This window comes from Dicentrarchus labrax, unplaced genomic scaffold (assembly GCF_905237075.1).
Source record: "Dicentrarchus labrax unplaced genomic scaffold, dlabrax2021, whole genome shotgun sequence".
In the NCBI taxonomy this organism is placed as follows: Eukaryota; Metazoa; Chordata; class Actinopteri; family Moronidae; genus Dicentrarchus; species Dicentrarchus labrax.
In genome coordinates this window covers 22,112,488-22,126,810 of record NW_026136705.1, presented here as the reverse complement: position 1 = coordinate 22,126,810, position 14,323 = coordinate 22,112,488, and the positions used below count along the sequence as shown (strand labels likewise).

The 14,323-nt window shown below is 40.1% G+C and overlaps 1 protein-coding gene across 1 annotated transcript in view; it reads right to left on the bottom strand.

Moving 5' to 3' along the window:
• Positions 1-14,047, bottom strand: part of shroom1 (shroom family member 1) — a 32,992-nt gene extending 18,945 nt beyond the window's left edge. The window contains exon 1 of the mRNA XM_051401270.1: positions 13,844-14,047. The gene's annotated coding sequence lies outside the window, so the exon portion shown is untranslated. The remainder of the gene's footprint in view (positions 1-13,843) is intronic.
• Between the last annotated feature and the right edge of the window lie 276 nt (positions 14,048-14,323).

The following is a 14,323-nucleotide window of genomic DNA, read 5'->3' as shown; positions in this document are numbered from 1 at the left end:
GATAAACTTCTTATTACTTTCAAGTGGCTTCTGAGAAGACAATTACTTTTGTATTAAGGACCCCCCAGGGGGCTGCAATATGATCTAGTCATGGTGAGTTTAACTGGATACTGTAGGAATTCCTCCGCACTAGAATAGTACACGGCTGCAGGCGATGGAGTTTTGTTTGTGTGTAGGTGTGTTTGGTCTAAAAATGGGCCGTGCAAATTCATCACTACTGCAGCATATCGTTTTCAGTCTTTGGTATGTGTATTCAAATCTGAGAACATACTGATCTGGGTCAAAGTCAGATGTGAAATGATTATAAAACAATTATGGACACTACTGGATGACTGAGAACTGGATACCAAACAGAGTGCCATCTTGCACTTTTTTATAGATGAGATAAAAAGTTCTACAGCAAACAACCTTCCTTGCAGAAGAAATACCATCTATTTGTGCAAGAGCCAACAAACTTGGTACCTTCCGATGTCAGAAGGCACACCCGACCTCAAGGCTCAAGGATCCCGTGTTTCTCTGGCTCAACGGCATCTTACAACATCTCTCACAAAGCAGGAGATTACCTTATTCAGAGCAAATACGTGATACCACTAAGAACAAGGGATCCACAGTGACAAAAGAGGGCCAGGAATGTATGAAAGGAGAAAAAAAGAACACAGAAAGAGAGAAAAAAGGAGACGGCCTGGCAGGAAGCTGAGGACAAACACCACAGGAAAAAAAAAAACACACCGTAACAAATGACCCACTTCCTGTACAAAGCTGGGAAAAAGGCTCAATGACTCCAACTTTATGGAAAAATGTTATCCTTTAAAAAAAAAAACATCTATTGTTCTTGGCTCCCCAGTGTGCCCTATAGTTCTCAGCAGCCCCTAAAGAGTAAATGACATAGAACTCAGTTTGGTGTCCATCTGAAATTCCCTGTTTTTTCTTTGGGCAACATCTGTCAATTTCCACACACTATTTTTGCATAGTTGCATATGTTACTTCTAATTAATTGACATAAAAATACCCAAATAATGAATAATAAAATATTTCTATATGCAATACAAGTGTATTACTGTCTTACACAGAGGTGTACTGTCGGTCTATTCTTTGTACCCTGCTCTGTTCTGCAGTGCTGATGCAGTGAAATATACCAGAATAATATAATAACAGATAATAAATATAGCTATAGATATATTTATTATCTGTCTATAGCTATATTTTGAGATAGATACACATATATACACGGTCAGCCATAACATTATGACCACTGACAGGTGAAGTGAATAGCACTGATTATCTGGTTATCATGACACCTGTCAGTGGGTGGGATATATTAGGCAGCAAGTGAATATTTTGTCCTCAAAGTTGATGTTTTTAGAAGCAGGAAAAATGGGCAGTGTGAGGACTTGAGCAACTTCGACAAGGGCCACATTGTGAAGGCTAGACGACTGGGTCAGGGCATCACCAAAACTGTAGCTCTTGTGGGGTGTTCCCGGTCTGCAGTGGTCAGTACCTATTAAAAGTGGTCAAGGAAAGGAAAAGCAGTGGAGACAGGGTAATGGGCAGCAAAGGCTCATTGACGCAAGTGGGGAGTGAAGGCTGGCCAGTGTGGTCAGATCAAAACAGAGGAGTTACTGTAGCAGAAAAAGTTAATAATAATAAATAATGCTGGTTCTGATAGAAAGGTGTCAGAATACACAGTGCATTGCAGTTTGTAGCGTATGGGACTGTATAACATTATGTTATGGTTGATCAATGTGTGAGTATTTGTATATACATGTTCTAGACATGTAACTTCTTTATACCAGAGAGCACCAAGTACCAGTTAGCTCAACCTGTGTCATCTCTTGCGTTAGCGGTCTCTGCCCTACCAGGCTGCACTAACCATCTCTGTCCACTTATATAATGAGCTATGGTCCGATCAGCCGACCACAGACACAGGAATTCACCCATCGTGGCCCCTGAGCTACTGCGTCACCCATGACACTGCATTACTTCACCAGTAGCACATTCCCAGGGAGACACTGACTTCACAGTACATGCATTGTTCTTGTAATGTAACCAATCATTAATTCATCTAACAGTGACTTGTATCTCATGATTAAGTCAGTATTTACTCAACCAAACTGTGATTTTTTTAATGGTTTGAACCAATGAGCAGAGCAAACAAAAACAATGCTGCAGATGCTTATTGCGGTTATATGAAGGGCCACAAGGACGAATGTCATTAATAAACGAAGTGATTTAGGTCCATTAATGAGAACACATAATGATAACAGTTTGTGTTAGATAAAATGTCAGGCCAACAAGAAATACAGCTAAGCAGACAGTGTAGAGAACAATGAAATCCTTGTGCAAACCGGTATATACGTATTTGCTCCTTCCAAGTATTTATTGTTACACATGGAATGTATTAATTCTAGTAAAATCCGTGGCAAAAGCTGTTAATGGACTTACTTAACACCTTACATAGAGCGTTGTGGCATAAAGGCTGAATGATATGACCTGGTTCTTTCTTATGTTTTTCACCATTTGAATAAAGTGACTGGTGTTCTGCTGTCTTTGAGGATCTCCCTGTTTTCCACTGAAATAATCCATTTTAAAAGGTACAGTGTCTGGTTTTTATAGAAATTAAGTTATTTCATTTATATAGTAGCATCTCTGTAGTAATGAAAAGTAATATCATACAAAGACTATTTGGAGATATAAGCTAAATGTGTACCAAGTTAAAGCAAGCTTCTCTTTCACTGATTCTAGGGGTTATTTCGTAATGAAGTGTCAGTTATTTCTATCATGGACTGCTGCTTTAAGTTTTTATCTAGTTCCATTATCAAGTCTAAATGTTAAGATTTCCTTTTCTTTGGTTCATACCAGTGATAAGACAGTAAATTAGTGTATGCTTTCTTCATACAATGTCTGGACTACGAGAAAGTGAGAGTGAGACTTTAGAGAGTTTGTCTGTAAGACAATTTCAAACAACTAACGTGATAAAAAAAAATCATACGATAAAACAATCTGTATTGGCTATCCATGGTGGCACTATCTATCCACAGGCCAAACACCTGACACTTTATGGCAGCATGGCACTCTGTCCCTCCATGCCTTATCAGTGATAGTTTGGCTGCTGTGGCTGTTTAGCAAAGGCACATGGAAAGGAATGTGCTTGATAAGCAGCTAGGGCAGGTAAAGCAGGTAAAGCAAACAGGTTGTTCACAGCCTTCGGTTTGACGGTTTAAAAACTGAATACGCAAATGTTATTCAAAGATTCAAATTTTCAGCCATTACTTCATGCTCTGTTTGTCTCAAACATCCACACCAGTCCACAGTATCCAATCATCAGTTAGATCAGTGGTTACTGTGCAATGGCATCATTAGTCCTCTAGCTCCCAGCTGGACCAATAGCAAGGCATGTTCTGCTCTTACTTTTTTAAACTATTTCTTTACAATATAGAGATAATAAGATATTCATATGTGCAATGATCACACCAGTCATCTATTGCACTGTGCAGATGGCAGGTGACTGTACTTGATAAGGACACTTCCTGGTAGGACAAACAACTGTGCACCAAGTAAGATCATAGCAATCAATATATATCTGTGGGGTTTCATTCTTTAAAACAGAAGGAAAGTTAAGATTTCCTACAAGTGGGGCTGCAACTAATAATCATTTTCTTTACTGATTAATCTGTTATCTTCTGGGTTGATTGTTTGGTCTGATAAATGTCACAGCTTCCCAGAGTCCAGGGTGACCAACAGTCCAAAGAAAAAAGAAGATATATAAAAGGACAAAAAAGAAACAAAATATTTACAGTTGCCATTTTAGCTTAAAGAAATTACTGAATTGTTAAACTAATTAGAAATATAGTTGATAAGTTTCCATCATTTCAGCTCTATGGCATATTTTGAAAGAAACAAGCTCAAAAGGTATCCGACACTCCTGACAGAGTAAATCCTCTGTTTTCCTCTATTTTGTTTTTCCTTTAAAATGTTAACTTGTCACGTACAGACGAGAAAAAAAGGGCTGGACGTCATATTCAGTAAGGCATCCTGATTATTTCATATCATGAGGCTTTATTATATCACAAGGACAAAGTTTTAGTTTCAATACCCATTACATAACGACATTAGATATTTAATCCTGTACAGAGGGGAATGAGCAAGGGAAGAAGTGCCAGGTTAATGATGCCTAAGCACCAATCGTGAACACATGAATTGCCAATATGTGTTTTGCAAAAGCGCTGAATGACAGAGTAGTCCTTAGATTTAGTTGCTCAATTCACCTAGGCCTTCTTCAGACAATAATTTCACTCATTTAGCTGCAACCAATGGAAGTTAGGCTACAGCCTTGGGTTAAACATCTTTAATGGGAAAACCCAAAAAATTGTTATCCCGATCCTTCTGCAGCCGAACAAATCCTAAGTCTTTACATCAACACACTATCCTATTCACTTTGAGACACTCAGACTACATAATTAGACCTGGGCGTTTTCCCTCCCGTAATCGTTCGACCTCCTGGAGTGTCCAAAGTCGGGTTACAGTACCAAATGACCTGCTGAGCTCCAAGACAACAGCATTCCTAGTCTGGCCTTATTACTCCCCTGGACCCATCTAATATGAGGCAATTACAGCCAATGAATGGACATTTTTAGACCACAGAATGTATAAAAAACCATACAGGGACTAGTTTTGAAGGGGGGAAAAAAAAAAAAAAACACATTCCAGTTTCCGACAGTAAATACACACCACCCCTGTTACAAAAAACCTACTGAGATTTGGACATCAAGTAAAGTGACAGAACACCTGTTCAAACTACCATTCTTTGCTTTTAAGGGCCCTCCATAGCCATACAGTTGTTTTCACTTACTTTTACTGATTAGAGTCCTGCTCAGGAGAAGGTGGATGCACTTAAGCTGAAAACTATGCAAGGTCATTGGACTCTGATAATGCTGCATTTTGTCACAGTAGGAAAAGCACAGGTGTGACTGATAAAATTAATGATGTCTGAATTCCATTTAGCTGCTCCGGGTCCTGGTATTCTTGCTGTAAGTAAGAAACAGTATGATTTACAACTTCTGTTAACCATGCTAGCTACTTCAGTTTAAGCCTTTAGAGCTCACACCATTTCATGTCCTATTTGCTCCATCTGATTGACTTTTCTTCTGTTGCATATTTATCTCTCTGACTTGTTTGTCTTTTGACCTCGTGTGATTCCTCAAAATGGTACCTTCAGTGAATACATCTGTGGTCGATTAAAATATAATCAACACACACTCAAAAACAGCATTTTATGTTTACCCTTCCTCCAGTCACAGTGCAGAAATATTTAACTGCAAAGTTCAGTCATGCATGCATCCTTGTGGTGACTTTAATGGTTGACCAGTAGAACAACACATCTCTTGCACTACATGGAGCGGCATACACATAAACTCAATCCAGCCACTGACGTAAGAGGAAGGTTAACTGCTGTTACGTGGCAAGTCAGTGACATCATGTCTGGTAAGGAAGGAGAAACCGCAGAAAACAAAGAGAAATGTGAGGATAAATGGGAAAAGGTGTGAGAAACTGGGTCACTATCCACTATCTAATATGGCGTGATGAAAGTGAACAGACATGCCTCTAATCTCTCCTTTTATACCTGCCAGGATGCTTTAGGAAGCATGAAAAGGACAGTCCAGATACACGATACGCTGCCCTGTAGAGCAGCGGTGGCAGGACAACAGGGAAACATTTGCTCAGTGTTGCACCAGAGATTTGAATTGCAAAAGAACCCGGCAGCCATACAGAGACAATGTGTGATGGCCAACGGTTAATATTCGCTTCCCCCCACTGACCCCAACATGGCTGCCGCTGACAATAACATATCTGAGCCATGAAGACATATTCCTGAGAAAGTAGATTTCTTTTTTAAATCTACTTGAGGAGGTTGTTCTGGCCCTTTGTGTGAAATTAAGCAAATTAGTAAGTTGCCAACATTCTCCACATTTTTCTTGTTCACCCTGACAGACTGAGCCTTTTAATCCAAGCGGAAGTGATTATTAATAATTAAGCAGATGAAGATATGAATGTCTTGTGAGAAACAGGTGTCTTATTGGCCTTGACAGCCTGGATCAAATCTCACTCACTCTCCTTCTCCTCTTTTTACACCTCTCTCTCCAACTTATTCCTCAGACACAGACAAAGGTTAGAGGAGACGAGCACTGACAGCTTCCTTATATAGAAAGATGTGCGATTGCAGTTTCACCTGATCTACTTTATATTTTTACAGTCTAAATGAAATACCTGAAATACCTTTAACCGGTTTAGTTTCTTATGAAACGCCGCCATAAAACACACAAGAAACTGGGGCAAATCCACTTACTGCTTTCACAGTATCACAGTCACTGGTCAGAGATCACTTCATGTCCAACTTCAGGTCTCTATTTCTCTAAACAAGAAATTCATATACACTATTGAGACATCACAGACATTTACCCGACAGACAGATGCAGATTTAAACACCTCCAAAATGTTAACATCGTTGGTCTAAAGCAGACGGCAGCAAACTTTTTGCCTCCTACCTTGTGAGGCAGAATTTGATATGGAAAAAGCCCCAATGCACAAAAAATAACAGATGACTTGCTCAAATCTCTCAAGGTTTCTGATTTCCCCAAACCTGCCCTTTCTGATGACCTGAGCTTTTAAATTTATGTGCAAAGCTGGTGAAATATCCTCACTGAAGTGGGACTTTGTTGGGTCAAATCAATTTATTGCTTGAATTCAGTTAAAAACAACGAATAATTCTACGTTTTGGGAAGACTGTGTCCGATTTCCTCACATAGAAAAACAAACATCACTAACTGTTGTTCAAAAGCTTTGCAAATAAAAACTCAGGATGACCATATGTTATTACTAAATAACCATGCAGTGCTACATAGTCTTTGTAATACCCATCATAACTATAAAAAAAATCCCCATAAAAAGAAAGGGAGCGCTGGAGTGAAAGCTCTCTTTGAGCCAAACATCTGACTAACAAGGAATTTATTTCCTCTTCTCCTGCTTCTCACTCTCTCACTCTCCACATCGAGTCTAGGGGGGAATTTTTCTGTAAAATGAACCTAGAATAAATTTGATTTAGTTGGCAGCTTAGTGCTGCAAAAACAAAACTGCAGTTTTAAATTTCAAAGTGCTAAGGTCTCAGCTTTCAACGTGTTCCTCAATGGCTTTTCCGTGCACACAGTGTACAAACTAGTGCTGCCGTTAAATAGTGGTTATAATAAAATGCACTTCCTTCAGCCTCGACCAAGACATGCATTAGAGCACCAACAGCTATTCACATGTAATACATGTGTTCCAAGTGGACACTGAGTTAACAACTAGTTTTGCCATTCTTCAGGCCATTATGGAGCAGATGATCAATGTAACACAGCCAACAAATTTTCCATCAGCAGGCCGATAAGTCTCTCAAACTGAGTAATCCTGGGTAAGCGCTTTTCCTCAGAGAAGTTTGCTTTATGCTGCAGAAAGCTATATAATGGAAATAATGTTACAATGAAAAATTTAAATTATTATTGTATCCGGAATACAGTAGTTCTTTGTTAGCATGTCGGAGCTGTATCGAAAGAACAAATGCGTCTAATGTGTTGATAATTACTCCCACCTACACCTCAGGTTGCAGGCCGTACGCTGCCGTTGATTTCCCATTGTATCGACGCCTCTGCAGAGACAAAACACTCGATGTTACCTTTTAATTGTCCTGCTTTTGAAACGTATACAGTAACCTAATAGTACTGATCGTCACCCTCTGGAGTCAAGTGATTTCTAATCTCCATTGTGTTTCCTAGCACTGAGTCTGCCACCGTGGTTAATTTTGGGGAGCTGATCACAATGGGCTCCTTTTACTGCTGGCAGCGCAGGTTTCCTACCTCAGAGCAAGGGAGGAGAGGGGGATCAAGGAGGAAGAGGGGTGGTGGTAAAAGGATGGGGGAGGTGGGTTGAGGTTAAGGCTGTAAAATAAATCACACAGAGATTAAACTTCACCAGAAAACAGTGAAACACACTCTGGACTTTGTAACCTGGGAGAACAAAACTGGTGTGGTAGTCGGACGTGGTGCTGCCTGAGGAAGCGTTGGTGTGACTGCTGGGGGGGGGGAACATTTATCTTTCCTACAACGCAAAGCCATTTCAAATAAAAAAAGAACATACCCATGCATTCAATTCAGATTTCTTTCACTATTATTTAGCTATTTCTACACTGAGCTAATCTATATATATATATATAACTGTATGTAAGTTTTACATTTGTTTCTGGGTTTTATGTCGAAGTCTGTTCCCCCTTCAGATCGGTGTGGCTTTTTTGTCTTGTTCTAGTCAGCTGGTAGATTATTGGTCTCAAAGGTCCAATGGGAATCAATCAGACTGGATGTTACATAGCACTGTTATTGGCAGACAAAATTCAAAACAAATGCAAAACAAATATTTTGTAAGGTGATGTCCTCAAAACCAAAGGATATTCAGTTCACAATGAATATATGAAAAAACAACACATCATCTCATTTGAAAGGCTGGAAATGGATCATGTTCAATATTTTTTCACTATTTTTGTTTGAAGAATCCTTGAAATGATTAATTAATTATCAAAATAGTTGCAATTATCCACTAATTAATTACTCAAAATATAGTTTCAGCCCTTAATTACATAAAATGTTATCATTTAATCTAATTAACTGACTTGCTACTTTTGTCTATTATTCACTAAGCTGTTTTATTTCACTAACTTAGACCGACATAAAAAAGTGCCAATATCCCTGAGTTACAGCCCAGGTGTTAAAGTCATTCCAGCTCAGACTGGACACACACACACACACACAAAAAAGAAGACATCAAGCCTCTACTTCCAGCCATGTCAGACAGCTGTAAATGCCTCTTTTATTAGTCAATATCACAGCCATATTACTGTGACCGTGGCTGGCTCAAGTCTCAGTGACAACCCCTCACCCACACCTTTTCATCAGCGGCTATGAAAGCTGAGAAGGCCCTCCAGCAGACCTGTTAGCACCGTGTATTATGGAGATACACTGTGCGCACACACACACACACACACACACACACACACACACACACACACACACACACACACACACACACACACACACACACACACACACACACACACACACACACACACACCATAGTCTGTCTGCCGTTCCTCATTTCTTTCTCAAACACACAAAAAGGATGATGAGGTCTATAGTCCAAACCATTGATTAATGAGTCATAAAAATAATAAGATTCGTATATCACTTAACAACTATTATTGGATTAGAGAAACAAATAGGTTACACACACACACACACACACACACACACACAGTGCACACTTACCCACATGATATGTGACACTGCCATATGAGGGTCCTATAGGGCCACACAATAGTGTAGGTGTGGCCCCATAAGATAACCAGAACAGGCAGGCAGACAGACATAACCATACACGCTTCCCAGCCTGCCTTCAGGGGGTCTCGTATTAGCCAGCGATAACCTCTGTCAGCTATTTGTCTCCTTCTCATCAATCTGCTCCACGGGACCTGAAGAGTCCTCTCTGTTCCCCTGACAAAAGAAGGAGGATCTGACAATAACTCACAACTGCAGAGCAGAGCGTGGTCAAACCCAGGTAAGAAAAAGCCCTCTGGCCCTGCCTGCACAAAAGAGCTCTGAAGCAACAACAAAAAGGTAGAGAAAGAGAGCTAGGAAGGCTGTGAATGTCTGAGTCTGGTGGATCAACCCATGTGCATCCTGTCTTGGGTGTCTCTTCAAGGAAGACCCCTGCAATGTCTGGAATGTCAGTCAGTGCAGGAGGAAAAAACGGTACCCAGATTCAACCTGTTCCATGTAGTCGCTGCTAAAAAGTGAAGAATAAGAGGGGGAATGTATCCACATCTGGAGCAGGAGGGTGTTTTTCCCTTCTAGGCAAATACCTGACACCAAAAAATAAATAAATGAATTAACCAAACAGGGCAGAAATTGACTTAAACCTTCATTAACTGAGTTTTTGGGCCACTGAAACATGCTGTAACCACAACATTGACATATCACCTTTTAAAAGTTGACAAACGTTTGCAAACAGTTGCATGTTTACATCCAGCAAACATGAAGCAACATTAGTGTTCATTTGGAGTTCTGCCCACCTGAGGAGGTCCAGTATTCACTCTCCTTTTAGTTTTTGCTGCTCCACTACATTCACTGCTGTTTGGTGTTGGGCATTTGGCGTACAATGGGTGAGTTTTTAGAACATTTTCACTGAAAACAACTGATGAAAGCGGTGATATTGAGCCAAAACCGCAAAGCTGCAGAGCAGAACACCAAGACAGTGAACTGAAGAATGCTAAATTGCTCTGTAGAGGTGAGGGAAACTGCTGAGTTGGGTGATAATGCTCGGTCACTCGCAGTATCCCCTTTGACACTTTGCGTATAGTCTTTTGGGCAAATGTCAATATATAAATATTGATTAGAGCAGCTTTCAGTTAGAGTCACAGTCAAAACTATATTTCTACTAGCAATCTATTATAGATACGATGTTGATGCCAAAGGTTCTTAACTCTGCCTCAACTTGAGCCACATCACCTCCACGTCTATGACTACCATAAAAAAAGCTGAGATAACAATTGGAAACATCTGCACACACGCATCTATTAGCTCGAGTTCGACCTTAATGATGTTGTAATAAACTTACTGCTGCTTTCATCCTGATTATCAGTAAAGCTTTTTAACATCAATGTATTTCCTTATCAGTGATTCCACTTGCAACATGCCTTTTTCTTTCAATAACCTCAGACTTTCTTTCTATTACTTCCTGCTACTTATTAATCCTGTGGGGGAAATTTTTAACTTGATTACAGCATTTTCAAGCAGGTTTTTTTTCTCTTTCTGTTCGGCGCTCTTAGCTCTTAAGAATGTCATTCACCCTGATCTCCTTATCAGCGTTTAAAGGGACCTTTCTGGTTATTACCGCAATGATGTCATGGGACCTAAGTGTACCTGAATACATGTACGTGATATCATGCACTGTGATCAATGTGCATCCATCATCTTATCAACCTTTCCAAGGCTGAAACAGAGCATGACGTCAGGACTTTCACAAACCAGGACACCACACCTGTTGCCAACAATCCTCCATGCTAATTATAGTTTAATTATATAATATCAGAGTATCGCCATGATGTAAGTTCTGAAATATACAGGGACATGACACAATGTCCTGAGCTCATCTCTTATATCCCCAATCTCCAGTATTTTTAATCCTTAAAAGTCTGACTTTATTACCCATTAAAACCTTAATAATAATAACAATAATAATAATAACAATAATAACAACAACAACAACAACAACAACAACAGGTCTAATGGACTTTCATCAGCCAAGTCATTTTTAGCCACGTAGCTTTTAGTGGCTAAAATGTATCCCAGTCCCCCCTTGTTATTCCCGTTACTTAAATCCTCCATCCTTACTAAAACACTGCATGGCAAAGCCTGGTGGTACTTGATCACATCAGCTGATTTATATTTAAATCATGCAAAATTACATGTGAGTCATTTACACATAACATCATTACAGTTCCTCTCTTGTACCTGATTACAGCCGGACTGAGTAAATCATTCTACAATTTAAAAAAAAAAAACACTGAATCCCCCATCCATTAGAATGAGTCATTCACTAAATCAGCTATTTCCTTAAAGCATTTATTTTCCTGGAACCAACAATGCCGGTGAAAGAGTCACAACATGCAGGTACAAAGAAAGAGGTGGAATTACAACAAGATCACACTTCAATTATGGGAAAATGTAAACGGTACAGGTAAGAATACCAGAAACACACCAGAAAAACAAGCTGTTGACTGATTTATAACTCTGACAGCTTCCTGCCACATCCCTAACCATTATCTCTCTCTGACACCTTCACTAGTTCAAATGAACACAATACAGTGTGATAATGACTTAATCACTTCAGCGTGAGGTAATTGCATAAAGATTTCTCCACCTTTTAGCTGCTTTATTTTGGGTTATTTCATCAGATTGTTTAAAATCTAAAATCAATTATCAGTTGGTGTAATCCCACCATTTAATTTGGAGCACTTTCAGCAACATTTTTTCACAAACTAAGTTTTTAGCACGTAATTATTCTTGACTACTGCCTCCGTGATGGTTCCTTATTGCTGCAGAATCAACATGAACCCATCTGAACTCAACTTACTCTAACTCAGTTCATTCTTGTAGAGGTGGGCTGTGTAAAAGGTCACTGAAAGAATGTAAACAACTGAGTCAAAACCACACACTCAAACACACCAAGCGTAATTTTCCACTGTTAAAAAAAAACAACCAGTCCCACCACGTCAAACGACAACACACCACATGTAGTCCCCAACCCCTAACTATAAGTCTCTATATGTACTATACACACACTTTTTGTTGTTCACCAATGCTGTGCACACATTTCTTGTTACCTTAGATGGAGAGAAAGAAGAGAAAGAGATCAAGTTTCAACACCCAGGATACGTTTACGTGTAATGGCCTATGGCTTTGTGACCCTACTCTTATTTTATAGCCTTGCCCAAGTTCTATTTGCCTCCATCTTTTGTTTCCGGCATCCTTTCTTCTTTAATCTTCCTGCAAACACACAGCAGCTACCCAAGCTATTATGTATACAACCACCTGAACGTGCAGCAGTTACCAAATGTGCCACATGTCTTGGCTTTGTGTCAAGTCATCATGCGGTGTGTTGCTGAGTTAGTACTTTATCTGACAAGTTCAAGCATCCATGTGTGCACAATTATCCAAGCAGTGCAACATTAGAAAGGTTCGCGGACCAAACGGTGTTTTTGGTTGGATGCATCCTTTCCTCGGTGAACATATGAGTTCCTGTGCATGTGTTTGTGCTGCTGAGTTACACCTACATGCACGTACACTCTGCACTAACGTCACTGCGAGGGTGTCTTCGCAGCCTCCAGGTCAGACTGTGTGGGTGCAGAGGAGTCGAGCCGGGTCGGCGGTCTGAGCCAGGGCATCCAGCAGCAGCACACAGAGAGGCCAGTGTGCTCCTCCTGCTCCCACCATCTGACCAACGCGCCGCATGAGTGCTTCAGTTTCAGCCACAGCACAAAACACCAGTGTCTGGTTTCCCCCAAAAGCAACCCTGCCACAGCCGTGGCGCCTTTTGTTCCCACTTTAAATAAAACATAGTCCAGTCATTAGGTAGAAAGGCCCTCCTGTGCATAATTCAGGGCAAGGTATCAATTTGAGGCCAGGAGATAAGGTTAAGGAAGGACAATACTATGTTGTTCTCACAATACCGTCCAACAACACATTGCATGAGTAATGTACAACACAGAAAGTATGGAAATGGCAATTAAATGTGGTGATAGACAGCAGTTTGTGTTTCTCTTAGTGTCTTGTCTATTAAAGGGACGTAAATTACCATCATTATAATTTTCCATCTGTCAGTTGTTTTGCCAGAGCCCAAGATTGCAAATATATTTTAGGATAAGAAAAAAAAAATTACAATTTTGTCAGAACAAATTATAGAAAATTCAGTAGGAGTTCAACAGGTGTTAGTCTGAGTTCAGTATGACTAATAATAACGACTATTTGCTACGTTTCCTCCCATCAGAACTGACCTGAGAGCAGTTTCATTTTTCTTATTAAACTTAAAACAATGAAAAGAGGTCAAAAATAAAAGATTTCCTTTAGTTTCATTAGGCTATCCTATGCCCTTTTTACGAGAAATAGAGAAAGAAATGGCAAGCAACAGGTTGACAGTTGACAACCGAAACTGAGCAGCCACAGCGATACTGAATGCACCTGCCGCCACCAATGTCGCCTTCACGTACCTGCTGATTCCCGGTCACTTCGCGGTTCCCAACCTGTAGTTTTTTTTCTCCGTATGTGTTTCCTCTTCTCGAAATACAACATCAGTTATTAACACAGAAACTGAACTGGGCTGAAATTCACTTTTCTTGCTGTCGGCTGGCGTGTGTCGCATCCCTCGGTAATGAGCTTTCCTTTTTCCTTCGCTCGCAGTTAGCTTACCTTATTCCCTGGAGAGAGAAGCGGATGAAAGGTAATAGAGGAGCGGGTAGACCAATCAGAGGCGGCGGGGGGCGGGCACTTTGGGGAAACACGACACCCTATTGGTCAGTCAGGGTTAATGGCGGAACAGTGAAAGCAGGAGTTTCTCTGTATTGTTTTGATGTTGCTCAGTTCACTGAAATGAGGCAGAGGCTAAAAACTAAACACTGAGATTTTGCTATGGAGTGTAAGTAAATAAAAAATAATAGTGTTTAAAGTATTATTATTACAGGTAAAAACTG